A 13331-nucleotide genomic window follows, 5' to 3' on the forward strand; every position below is an offset into this window, starting at 1 on the left:
AGTAAGGTAACCTGAGTGTTATTTTAAAAAGTAAAGAACACTGAATTTTATTTTACTGTATTTATCGTCCAAGTCTTAACTTCGAATTCATATACCGTATCGGTCATAAAAAAGAATAACAAAATTCAGAATTGCAATGCAAATTCAAAAGTCCTTTATAAAATTACAAAATAAAAAGTTCAAACACATCTAACGTATGGAGTTTATATAGCTAGCGAAACATCTGATTTGCATTGAATTCGATTATGAAGACAACAATGTGTGAGTAAAATAAATAGACATAAAAGGTCAAAACGTCTAAAATTTGAGTCAGCAGTTTACATTGTAATATAATCTTCATCACTAAAACAACAATTACTGTTTCAACAAATACAATTTCTATATAAATGTAAAAAAGGCATAGTTTTTCCCTAGCGGTTGCCTTAGTAGAAGTTTGGCAATATCAAGGAAAAAATGTTGCTTGTCTTTGATGTTAGTTGATCAGATATCAGATGGAAATTCGAACTCCTAAATGGAAGATAAACTTTAAACGCTATGGCTTAAAAAGAACAATATTACACAAAACACAACAAAGAAAACAAAAACTGAACAACACAAACCCTACCTAAATATCACGGATTTTATAGATATCCGTAAATAGGGTATTAGGTGGTATGCATTATGAATCCGTTAAACCTAAGAAATTTGAGAAAGATACCAGTTACATTTATATATATCGTCAACGTAGATGCAATTCGTCAATTCATTAAAACAGTTAAGTCTTAAATTGAATAAGTAACGATTATCAATGATTTGAGAGGATATGTGTTTCTGACAATTATACCCAATCCCTCTTAAAGCAACATAGATTTAATTAGTTCATATGCTTACATTGTAGGTTGTTTTATTTTATGGAACCACAAAAAGAAGCGTGATGCGTAATCAATTGAGCCCATTCCTCATTTGATCACCAGATTTGAGCTTTTTTATCAATTAAATTCATTATTCTGTCTTCCTTGTACAAAAGAGCAAAGTTGATATTTCTCGCAAATTTAACTAAAGATAATATTTACACGCTCATTCGTAGGTGTTCTCAAATAGCAATCCTGTAAATCAAGTAATTATATGACACACAGAACACAACTTTAGCAAATATCAGATTGTGCATGACTAGTCAAAATGCAATACTCAGGTTTAATTGACCTTCGATGGGTTCGGTTAAAAAATTAAAAACCAATGCTTCTGAATGACATAATAAAACCACTTATAAATGTCAATGCAAACAAGACAAAAAAATCAACGTAACAAATAATACAAATATAGTATTTACAACAGTTTAGAACAGTTTATAGAAACAGACAGTTTGGTGTTTTTGTTTTGTATGTTTCACAATTATAATTTTACAATTTAATTTTAATGCTTGGTCCGTTTCTGTGTGTGTTAGTTACATTGTAGTGTTGTGTCGTTGTTCTCCTCTTATATTTATGCGTTTCCGTCAGTTTTAGTTTGTTACCCCGATTTTGTTTTTTGTCCATGGATTTATGAGTTTGAACAGCGGTATACTACTGTTGCCTTTATTTACAGAATGTCGGTATGCAAATGACGGACTGAAAATACCAAAAGAACATTCAATCTCAAGCCAAAAGCTGAACTGACAATGTCATGAAAAAGAAACAAAAAAACGACCATACTAACAAACATGTACACCAACATACACAGGCACATGTCATTCACATCAATTGCACGTGAATTTATATTCACGTGAATTTCACCGCAAACGAGCTTATACGTGAAACTCACGTGAAATCAGTTTGAATGCGTTTAACTAAATCACATGCATTTTGTTCACATGAAATTCACATGAACATTTTATTATAAGCTCGTTTGAGGTGAATCTGAAGTGTACTTTTCATGTAAATTTTATGTGAGATTCATGTGAAATTCTTTTCTGCAAATTTTGTCTGTGTAGCATATAAAAAACCGGGGCTGAATTTTCCTCGGAGTTCAGTATTTTTGTGATTTAACTTCATTTTTTTTCATGGGCTCAGAAAGGTTAAGAATGATTATACGTCACATGTGACACTCATCGTGTGTGCTTTAATAACACATTTTGAGATGATATATCTAATTATAAGGCAATAGACGTTTGGTCATCCAACACTGAGACATCATTAAATTTGTAAACCATTTGTCAAGTAAATGATTTTACCCTAAACCTTGACATGTATTTCATGACAAAGGACAGGCAATTCAGTTACCGGTAAATACAAAAAAAAAACAATATTAAAATTGACAAAAACAACACTTAAAAGAAGCATGAACAACAAGAGAATTTCATGATCAAACAGCCAGATGGTTATCACTATTTTACTGATTAAATCGTGTATCATATGTCGTTTTTTATGTATGTGTTTATTAATTTTATTGTAGCTTTAGTATGTTTCATTTCGATTGTTCTTGGATGATAACCATTTTGTTTCAACTTTGGTATATTAATTAGGTTAAAATATTCCGCTAGTAGATGAAAAATCATTATGCTACGGTATAAACAAATAATAAATAAAAATCATCGGCGTAATTCGAAATTAATTTTTACGATAGTTTTACGATTTTACATGTTACGGATTATTCAGTGTTGCAATTATGTTTTAAGTACAGCTCTTTATAAGAACCAGGCAGAGTGCCATATACATATACATATGGGGGGGGGGGGGGGGAGGGGGGTTCCAGATTTTATCTATAATTGGCCTAGTTGAAGCAATATATGAATACTACTAAAAAATAATTATGAGTTGGAAATATGAGTGCTTGCCATAGTAACGGATATACTATTTTTTGGTTGTGAAGCGTTGTAAAATCTTTCTTTGTTGAAACATGTATGATTCTATTCATACTCAGGCTCTAAATTGTGGTGATTTAGCTAAAAAATATTTTTTTGAGCATTATTCATTTGCTACCTCTACTAGGCCAATTAAAGATAAAATCTAAACCTTCATGCATCGCACTCTGCCGGGTTCTTACAAAGAGCTGTACTTTAAACGTTTTACTATTAGCAGTTCTTTAATTTGTTTTTTACAAATATATAATTTAAAAGGAAGCTTTCCCGTTAACTCTTCATATGTTGTCCAAATTGGATGTCATTTGACATATATAAATGATTTTGTTAACTGGATATTTATTCAAGTTCATGTTAAATTCATACATAGTTTAAAAAATTGTTTAGACGATAGAGTAAGTCGTTTTGTATGTACTATTATTCATTTGCAGAATACCTTAAAATATCAATATTTTAGTGAATTAGAAAAAAGTGAAATGACAGAATAAACCGAACTCCCAGGAAATTTCTAAACGGAAAGTCCATACTCAAATGTCCCCCTTCCAAAAAAAAAAACCAACTCAAAAACATCAATTTACTGGATAATAACTGTCACATTCATGTGACTTGATACATGCATTTTTTAATGTATAAAATAGTAGATTAAACCTGGTTGCATAGCTATCTTGACCTCTCACACGTATAACAGTTGCATAAAGGCCATTATTTTGACAACGATGTGTGAACAGACATAAGGGGTAAAATAATAGCTATCAACATTAATTTATACGTGTTATTATCCTAATTCTTTGTTTATTCTTTGTAGATATGCCTTCGTCAAAAGCTTCTACCATCGAAATTTTGTAGAGATCTCCGTGCTGTCAAATGGTTATGTTTTAGCGATCTTGCATTAACTATGTAACTTCAGAGATACGCTTTTGACCTATGCAATTTATAAATATAGCTGACTATGATGTATTGGCTTTGCTCACTGTAAATGCCGAATGGTGCATATCGCTGTTAATTTCTGCGTTATTTAGTCTCTTGTGGAGAGTTGTCTCATTGGCATTCATACTACATCTTCTTTTTTATATTTACTTGATACAAAATAATTTGTAAGCTGATATGATCAAATCCATGCCATTATTAAAGTGGTATATATGAAAATTATTCCATTCAGGATAACATTTTCTTTGTAACCTTTGGGTTTCTCGGAAAAAAAAAACAATTTTTCGGATCGAAAAAATGCATAAAAGGAACGGCATATTTCGTTTTAGGATACATCAGCTAAAAGTGTATCAATTGTAGGTTAAGCACAATAAATAAGCAGAAATTAACTAGATTAACAAAACATAGGGATACAGAAGCGTTGACCAAAGTCCGATAAGATGTCATTAGTAGTATGAACGTAAAAAGTAAAGCATCTCGCTTTTTTATTCACCCAAAATACGCATACATTGAGACCTCCCGTACTCTTAAAGACAACATTATTCGAGCATAGGTCACTAAAAAAATAATTATGAAATGCAAAATTCCATGTGCAAGACAGTGTGTATTCAGTTCTTGACTCCGGTCATGTAAACTCAAATGCAAACAGGTAAACGTATGTGAAAACAAAGTAGCTCCCCAATGTTCAAATCTCATCAATCGACAATGAAAAAAAATCAAGATATAAAACAAAAACTTTGAAATTATGTGAACCCCAAAAGTAGCGAGTACCTCGCACTACACATCCTTCGCCTACCGCGGTACTCTCAGTCGAAATATTATAAAATGGATTAAAAGTAATATGTCAAATTACAATAAGACGATGATCTTAGATAAAAAGATGTAAAATGTCGTGAGTGAGGTATGACACACATATCGCTAGTATCATACAATTCGTGATGGTGTCAGTAAAACGTACGTAGTGTCACCTTCAGTCGTTCTTCTTCATAACTCTGTTGGAGGGGTTTGCGAGAAGAGTCAGACCCCTGGCAATAATATATGTATAGTGTGAACATGCACAAGTGTTACATATTAATTGACATATGTAAACGACACATTACGTATATGATGCTGCTATGATATGGACATTTCACTAGAATGATGAAATAATCACACAAGTCCAAAAACCCAAAATCTAAGAAAATCTAAGAAAAATGGTTTTAATATGTTAAGATACAGTCATATTTATTATACCATTTTTACAATAGATTTGTGATTTTTTTTAATCCTCAGTTCCGTTTATAATGTATGGATTTCCCAGTTTTCTATGAATTTCTAGTTTTATTGTTAAACAAACCATATAATTACTCAAAAATTGCATTTTAAGACTATGCAAATAAAAATATCATTTTGCAAGTTTATATGTATACTGGGTTCTACCTGAATGAGCCCAACTAAAAATTGTATTAACGTTATTTCTTTATAATCTAAGTCTTGATTACTCGCCCAAGAAGCAAATTATCAGTATAGGTTGCACTTTGTAAATACAGCTATATCTCAAAACACGCCTCTTTTGGGGAGATCTTGAATATTCATAGAAAACTAATTTTGTTTTCTTATTGGTTCCCAGTTATGCTCCCTGTTTCCATCTAAATATACATGTAAAATTGAGAATGGAAATGGGGAATGTGCCAAAGAGACAACAACCCGACCATAGAAAAAAAACAACAGCAGAAGGTCACCAACAGGTCTTCAATGTAGCGAGAAATTCCCGCACCCGGAGGCGTCCTTCAACTGGCCCCTAAACAAATATATACTAGTTCAGTGATAATGAACGTCATACTAATTTCCGAATTGTACACAAGAAACTAAAATTAAAATAATACAAGACTAACAAAGGCCAGAGGCTCCTGACTTGGGACAGGCGCAAAAATGCGGCGGGGTTAAACATGTTTGTGAGATCTCAACCCTTCCCCTATACCTCTAGCCAGTGTAGAAAAGTAAACGCATAACAATACGCACATTAAAATGCAGTTCAAGAGAAGTCCGAGTCTGATGTCAGAAGATGTAACCAAAGAAAATAAACAAAATGGCAATAAAACATAAATAACAACAGACTACTAGCAGTTAACTGCCATGCCAGCTGCAGACTTCAATTAAACTGACTGAAAGATTATAATTTCATCATATGAACATCAGGCACAATCCTTCCCGTTAGGGGTTTAGTATCATACCATCATAACATATATGAGAAGAACATAACCCGTGTCATGCCAACAACTGGTTTTTGAATAAATGTGTTTAGTTCCGATGCAAAGACCCTATAAGTGAATCAATATTAACGCCAAAATATGCAATCATTAATGACCTGACAACAGTATCGTAACTATATCCCTTCTTAATAAGTCTATTCAAAGGTTTTGTTAGTTTTTGAGGTGAATACTGACATCTTTGTGCTTGATAAAGAATATTTCCATAAAAAATTGGATGTGAAATACCTGAACGTATAAGAAGTCTGCATGTTGAGCTATATTTACGAATGATGTCCTTATACCGATGATAAAATTTAGTAAATGTTTTGACTAGTTTGTGATATCGAAAACCCTGGTGTAATAATTTTTCAGTAATACATAAATTTCTCTCGTTAAAATCTAAAACATTGTTACATACACGAGCGAATCGTACAAGTTGAGATATGTGCATATTGTTTACATTGAAATCAGTGGTAACCTTTCATTCGAGGTAGTGGTAGTTAAGAAAATTAGTGTTAGTTTAAACTGTCAGAAGTTCAGGGCATATAAACGTTGAAAATATGCCGCACAGTCCTATATTTTGACCTTGAAACAATGTGGTGCATATGAACTTTCCATTCTAGTATAAGATTTTTTTTTCAAAACTTCATAGTAAAAGTGGAGTTCCTATGGGCAATTGCCTTGTCAATATTTACAGAAATGCAACCTATAGATTGATGAGGTATAAGGAAATGGGGAATTAGTCAAAGCGACAACAACCCGACCATAGAGCAGACAACAGCCGAAAGCCACCAATGGGTCTTCAATGTAGCAAAAATTCCCACGTTTTTATTAAATTCTTTCATTTGATTTTCCCACATAAAGGTATTAATGCCTAATTTTTATCAAATTGTATCACTATTTGAAAATGTCGAACAATACGGAGATTAAAAGAAGACCTTGTGTGATACATTGTTATTATAATTTTGACAAAAAGGATGATACACACTTTATTGTACAAATTCTTTGCGTTATTTTCCACCTTCGATAATCGAATTATTCATTGTTTGTTTTAACATAGACATAATTTCCTATTAAGGTATACGTGACTGAAGGTCATATATACCAAATACATGTACTTCTTTAATCGTGATTTACATTAATTGAGTAAATTTAAGCTATGTTGTTTTACCATAAAGGGTGTCTAGTATTACATTTGTAGGTGGGTAGTATTACATTGGTGGGTGGTTAGTAGTAGATGGTTACCGACCTTAATACACTCAATTATCTTTTTCTCAAACACGTTTAAGATATCAGACCTTTGGGATCATAACATACAATATCCTGTTGAGTGATTGATATTATATATCTGTTTTTTAGTCAAATTTGTCTGGTACTAATCGTTGGCTTTCAGTAGTATTGCTCTTGTACATTTAAAAAGTAAAAGTATTTACGATTTATCACTTTCAAGCTTATTTACGACCGTTCATAGTATAAATAGTGAAAGTTAGATACACGAATCTTACTGATAGACACTGTTTGTGGTGCACAGACCTATCATTAAAACGTAATATGTATATTGATTTCAAGGACTCGCGAAATTGAAGTTATTGAGAATGAAACCGGGAATGTGTCGATGAGACAACAACACTCGACTTTTCATAAATTGTGACTTGGATAGAGAGTTGTGTAACTGGCACTCATACCATTTAAACCTGGTACCCTTTGTTAGCTATTACTCGTTTGTTTTTCTGTCCTATATGTTCTCCCATTGATTTGTAATTTTGTCCTGTCCTGTAATGTTGTCATTTAAATGTTATATTTAACATTGCCATAAAAGTGGGAGGTTTGGCATGCCACAAAACCATGTTCAACCCACCATTTGTTTTCGTAAAATTTCCTGTACCAAGTCAGGAAAATAGCCATTGTTATATAGTGGTTCGTTTCTCTGCGTGTTAAATTTTAATTTTGTGTCTTTGTTGTGTAGTAGTTCTTCTCTTATACTTGGTGTGTTTCCCTCAGTTTTAGTTTGTAACCTGGATTTTTTTCTAAATCGATTTATGAATTTCGAACAGCGGTATGCTACTGTTACCTTTATTTCCTACTTCTACAAACAGCAAAAAAAAAAAAAAAAAAACCAACCAAGGGTCACCAATTCGCTTTCAACAGATCTAAGAAAAAATCCCACACCTGAAGTTATATTAAAGTTGTTACCACAAGATCGAAGTTCATGTATTCTTTCAGATACACGAAAACGATTTTTCATTATTATATAAAATATATAGGAATGTTAACGTTCGGGTACAAATCTCGAACCAACAGTATTTAACCGATGTTTAGATGATAGAAAACTGTTTAGAATGCGACAAAAAAGATCCCTGAAAAATGAAGTGAAATTGCATGATGACATATCACAACGCAATCTTGGACTAATGGCAAGACTTAAAAACACTGAAAAATTTGAAAATGTATGGTTTTATAACTGTAATGTGTATGCCAAAACTGAAACTAGTAGCAGAATAAGATTTGATCTATTTGACAATGTAGAAGAAAAAATGAAAAAGAAATTAAAAGATGGAAATTAATTAGTTATCATATTAGTCTGTTACACCTGTTAATATTTTTTGTAAAATGTAGTTTTTATCAGTATAAATAGATAGATATAAATGTGAAAGATAAATACTGAAGTGTGTCATGTCAATTCCAAATTACAAAATCCTGTATATATAGTAAATAGTATAAGAGATTTTTTTATTATTTCTTTTATTAACATAAATTATACTGTCACTATAGAGTATAGGGGAAATAACTCTAACATTTATTATGAAATTAATATAATCTTATCTCCCCTTAAAACATCTATTCCTTTGCTAGATTTATTCATAACTATATAATGCCATACTGTAAATTAGTTTATACATTCAATGTTGAATGAAGAAAATAATATGCGACATCTTATGTTTGTATGTGTGTATGTTTGTGTATGTCTTATTTGTTATTTGTACTTATGAACTTGCTTATATGTTTTATAAATCATCACTTCAGATATAATCATGGATAATAATGTAACGATATTATCAATGAATGTGAGGGGTCTTTTTTCAAACTCCAAAAAGAGGGCAGATGTTTTTGATTGGGCTAGGAGTAAAAATACTTCCATAGTGTGTTTTCAGGAAACTCATAGCAATAAAGACATTGAAAAATACTGGGAGGATGAATGGGGAAATAAGTGTTTTTTCAGTCATAAAGACAGTAAAAGTGCAGGTGTCTCTGTTATGTTTAAAAAGGGTCTGGATTTTGTTGTGCATAATTCTATTATTGATGATAATGGTCGTTACATTATTTTAGATATAACAATTTTTTCACAAAGATTAAGTTTTGCATGTTTGTATGGTTATAATACAGATGAACCTTCATTCTTTGACACAATAATGCAGAATATTTTAATCTTTAAAAACACCAGTGTTTTACTATGTGGTGACTGGAATGTTGTATTAGATAAATTTATGGATACATATAATATCAAACATAATAGAAACCCTAACTCCCGTAAAAAAATTGATGAAATCATTGATGTTTTTCAACTACTTGATCCTTGGCGTACATGCTATCCAGAAGATAGGAAATATACCTGGCGTCAGTCCTCACCAATAAAACAAAGTCGCCTTGATTATTTTTTAATTTCAGAAGACCTTTTTTCACTTATGAAGAATACCATTATCATTCCTGGTTATAGAACAGACCATTCGGCAATTCTTTTCACCTTCTCAGCTTGTTTAGAGAAACGGGGCAAAAGTTATTGGAAATTTAACTCTCAGTTACTTAGAGATGCAGATTATATAAAAATGGTTAAATCATGTATTAAGGATACTATTTTGGAATACCATATGTCAGGTGATATGGAAAATCTTCTTTCTGTTGAGTTGTCATGTAATGATCAAACATTTTTTGAAATATTAAAAATGAAGATTAGATCCTTGTCAATAAATTACAGCATTAATAAATCCAGAGAGGAAAAAAATGTCACTCTCAAACTTGAAAATGATATTTTATATTTTGAAAGTATTATGAATCATTCTCCAAATGATGAGGTTCAAAAATCTTTATTTGAAAAAAAACTTGAACTAGAAAATTGTAGACAAAAGAAAGTTGAAGGCTTGCTGCTAAGATCCCGAGCTAACTGGCATGAGAATGGTGAAAAGTGTACAAATTATTTTTTGTAAATTAGAAAAGAAAAATTTTATTAAGAAAACCATAACAGAACTTATTGATGATAAAGGTCAGCATATTTCAGAGCAATCAAAAATTCTGATGGAACAACAAAATTTTTATAAAAATTTGTACTCAAGCAAAAAATTAGATTGCAATGATACATCATTTTTTAATCATAACATTAAGCTTACAGAAGAACAAAGTGATCTTTGTGAAGGAAATTTAACTTTTAAAGAATGTGCTGAATCTTTAAAATTTATGACAAATGGTAAAAGTCCTGGTTCTGATGGGTATTCTGTAGATTTTTATAAATTGTTTTGGAAAGATATTGGCCCTTTTGTCTTTCGATCTCTTCACTTTGGATATGCGGGGGGTAAATTTTCTGATTTTCAGTATCAAAGTATAATAACTTGCATTCCCAAAGAGGGAAAAGACAGACAGTATATTAGTAACTGGCGTCCTATTAGTCTTTTGAATACTGATATGAAAATAGCTTCTGCTGTTATAGCTAATAGACTTAAACCCGTTTTACCATTTATCATAAGTGACACACAAAAAGGTTTCATTAAAGACAGATTTATGGGTGAGAACACACGCCTTTTATATGATTTGATGCACTATCTTGAGGAAAATAATAAGACAGGTCTTTTATTACTTGTTGATTTTGAAAAGGCATTTGATTCCTTGGAATGGTTATTTTTAAAAAATACTTTGAAAAGCTTTAATTTTGGGCCTTCTTTATGTAGATGGTTTGAAACTTTATACTCAGGGGCATCAAGTTGTGTTATAAATAATGGACACATGTCTAAGTTTTTTCATTTAGAAAGAGGTTGCAGACAAGGAGATCCTCTTTCTCCCTATTTATTTATAATTGGGGCTGAATTATTATCTTTGAAATTAAAAGGTAATCCTGACATAAGGGGAATTACTATCAATGGTGATGAATCACTTTTAAGCATTACGCAGATGACACATTCCTTATGTTAGATGGAAGGGAAATATCGTTGAGGGAAACACTTTCATGTTTTTAATCTTTTTACAAAATTTCAGGTTTGAAAATAAATGCTTCAAAGACAAAAGCACTATGGGTTGGAAGTAAAAAATATTCTGATCTTATTTTATGTCCCGACTTAAAACTTCATTGGTCACATTCAAATTTTAAACTTTTGGGGATTGAATTTTCTTTAGATTTAAGCTGTATCACAGAAATTAATTTTGCTAAGAAAATTAAAGAGGTCTCTGCAATTCTGAAGAGCTGGCAACATCGAAAACTTACATTATTAGGAAAAATTACAGTAATTAAATCACTTGCTCTTTCAAAGTTGGTCCATTTATTGACTGCATTACCAAACCTATCACACTCCAGGTTAACAGAGCTCACTTCATTATTTTATGATTTCATATGGAATGGAAAACCAGACAGAATTAAGCGAAACACACTTGTTGGTAATATTTCACAAGGTGGACTTAATATGGTACATCTTCATTCATTTAATATCTATTTGAAAATTAGTTGGATAAAAAGACTGCTGGCAAACCCTAGCGGTGGCTGGCAGCAGTTGTTACTGGCAGACCTTATGCAGTATGGGGGTGAAAGGGTTTTAAATCTTCAGAAAGAAAAGCTGATTGAGATTGCTAAAAGATGTAAAAATTCTTTCTGGAAGGATGTTTTACTATGCTTTTCCGCTGCAAAAAAACCTATTGCTGAGATTTCTGTCAGTGACATTTTATCCTTAGATATTTTGAACTTTTCTTCTTTGGATGATTTCCCATATTACATTCAATGGGAAAAGGGGGGTGTGCAGTCAGTAAGTGACCTTATTAATCATGAAAATATGATTTTTTATAAATTTGAGCAATTTCAAGAAAAAGTGCAAACCAACAATTTTATTAAATATTATGGTTTGATATCAAAAATCCCTAACACTATGAAAAAATGCCTTAAAGATAACTATCTAAATCAAGATTTAGATAAGTCTAACACTGGTGATACTTTCTTAAAAAAAATCAGGTATAATGTGAAAGCCAAATTTGTATATAAAAACTTAGTAGATTAAGTTATTCAACTACCAACAATTAAATTTTTGAAATGGGCGGAGCTGTTAGTTATTGATACTACAGAATGGTCAGAGTATTTCATGATAACAAAAAAGTCTTGTAGAGATGCTTATTTAAGAACCTTTCAATATAAATTTTTGCATAGAATTATAGCAACTAATACCTTTTTGTACAAACTCAAATTAAAAGATACCAAGTTATGTACTTTTTGTAAACTTGGAGAAGAAACCATTGAACACCGGTTTTTTGAATGCCCAATAACTTTTCAATTGTGGCAGTCTTTTTCCAATATTGTGAAACTTTTTTTTTGTAAATTTTGATCTCAACAAAGAGAATGTGTTTCTTGGTTGCAAACATGAAAGTTTATTATTGAATCTGCTAATCATAATTACAAAGAATTATATATACAAATGTAAATTAAATGAAACAAAACCAAATATGATCGAGTTAAAGAATAAAATAAAGAAATACCAATTTCTTGAAAATCATATTGCAAAGAAAAATGATAAAGTCCAAGTTTGTGAAAAAATTTGGTCTCCTTTACATGTAATATTTAACTAAGTGTTGTTTTCATATTATCTATGTTTAGTTTAGAGAAAAGAAATAATTTATAAATTATGAGCAAATTTATTTCTTTAAAAAAATTGTATTAAAAAGTAAGTCATGATACATATTGTAGCAAAACAGATGAGTGAAAGTATTAGTGTTGTATGTGAGTAAGTCAGAGAGAGAGAGAGGAGAGATAAATCAAATGCAATTTATATGTAACCTAAAATATTTTTATTGTTAAAGATTAATTAGTCAGAGATTCTTTTTGTATATTGCTATATTTTTTTCTTATATATTCTGTATTTACCCCTTGATACCATTATCAGGTGGTAGTGTAATGGGGTGTGTAAAATCCTGACTATTGAAAAACAAATAAAAGATAAAAAAAGTTCGAATCAAGGGTAAATACAAAACCTCAGGGAAACGAATGAAATAAAAAAGAGAAGGAAGATCTGGTTCCTAAAAAAAAGCGCCTCCTACTATGGTTGAATTTTCTACAATGGTACTCTCCTAAAGGTCTATATCGAGAAGAGGACAAAACCGGTAAAACTGCAGGTAAA

This window comes from Mytilus galloprovincialis, chromosome 13 (assembly GCF_965363235.1).
Source record: "Mytilus galloprovincialis chromosome 13, xbMytGall1.hap1.1, whole genome shotgun sequence".
Taxonomy (NCBI): domain Eukaryota; kingdom Metazoa; phylum Mollusca; class Bivalvia; order Mytilida; family Mytilidae; genus Mytilus; species Mytilus galloprovincialis.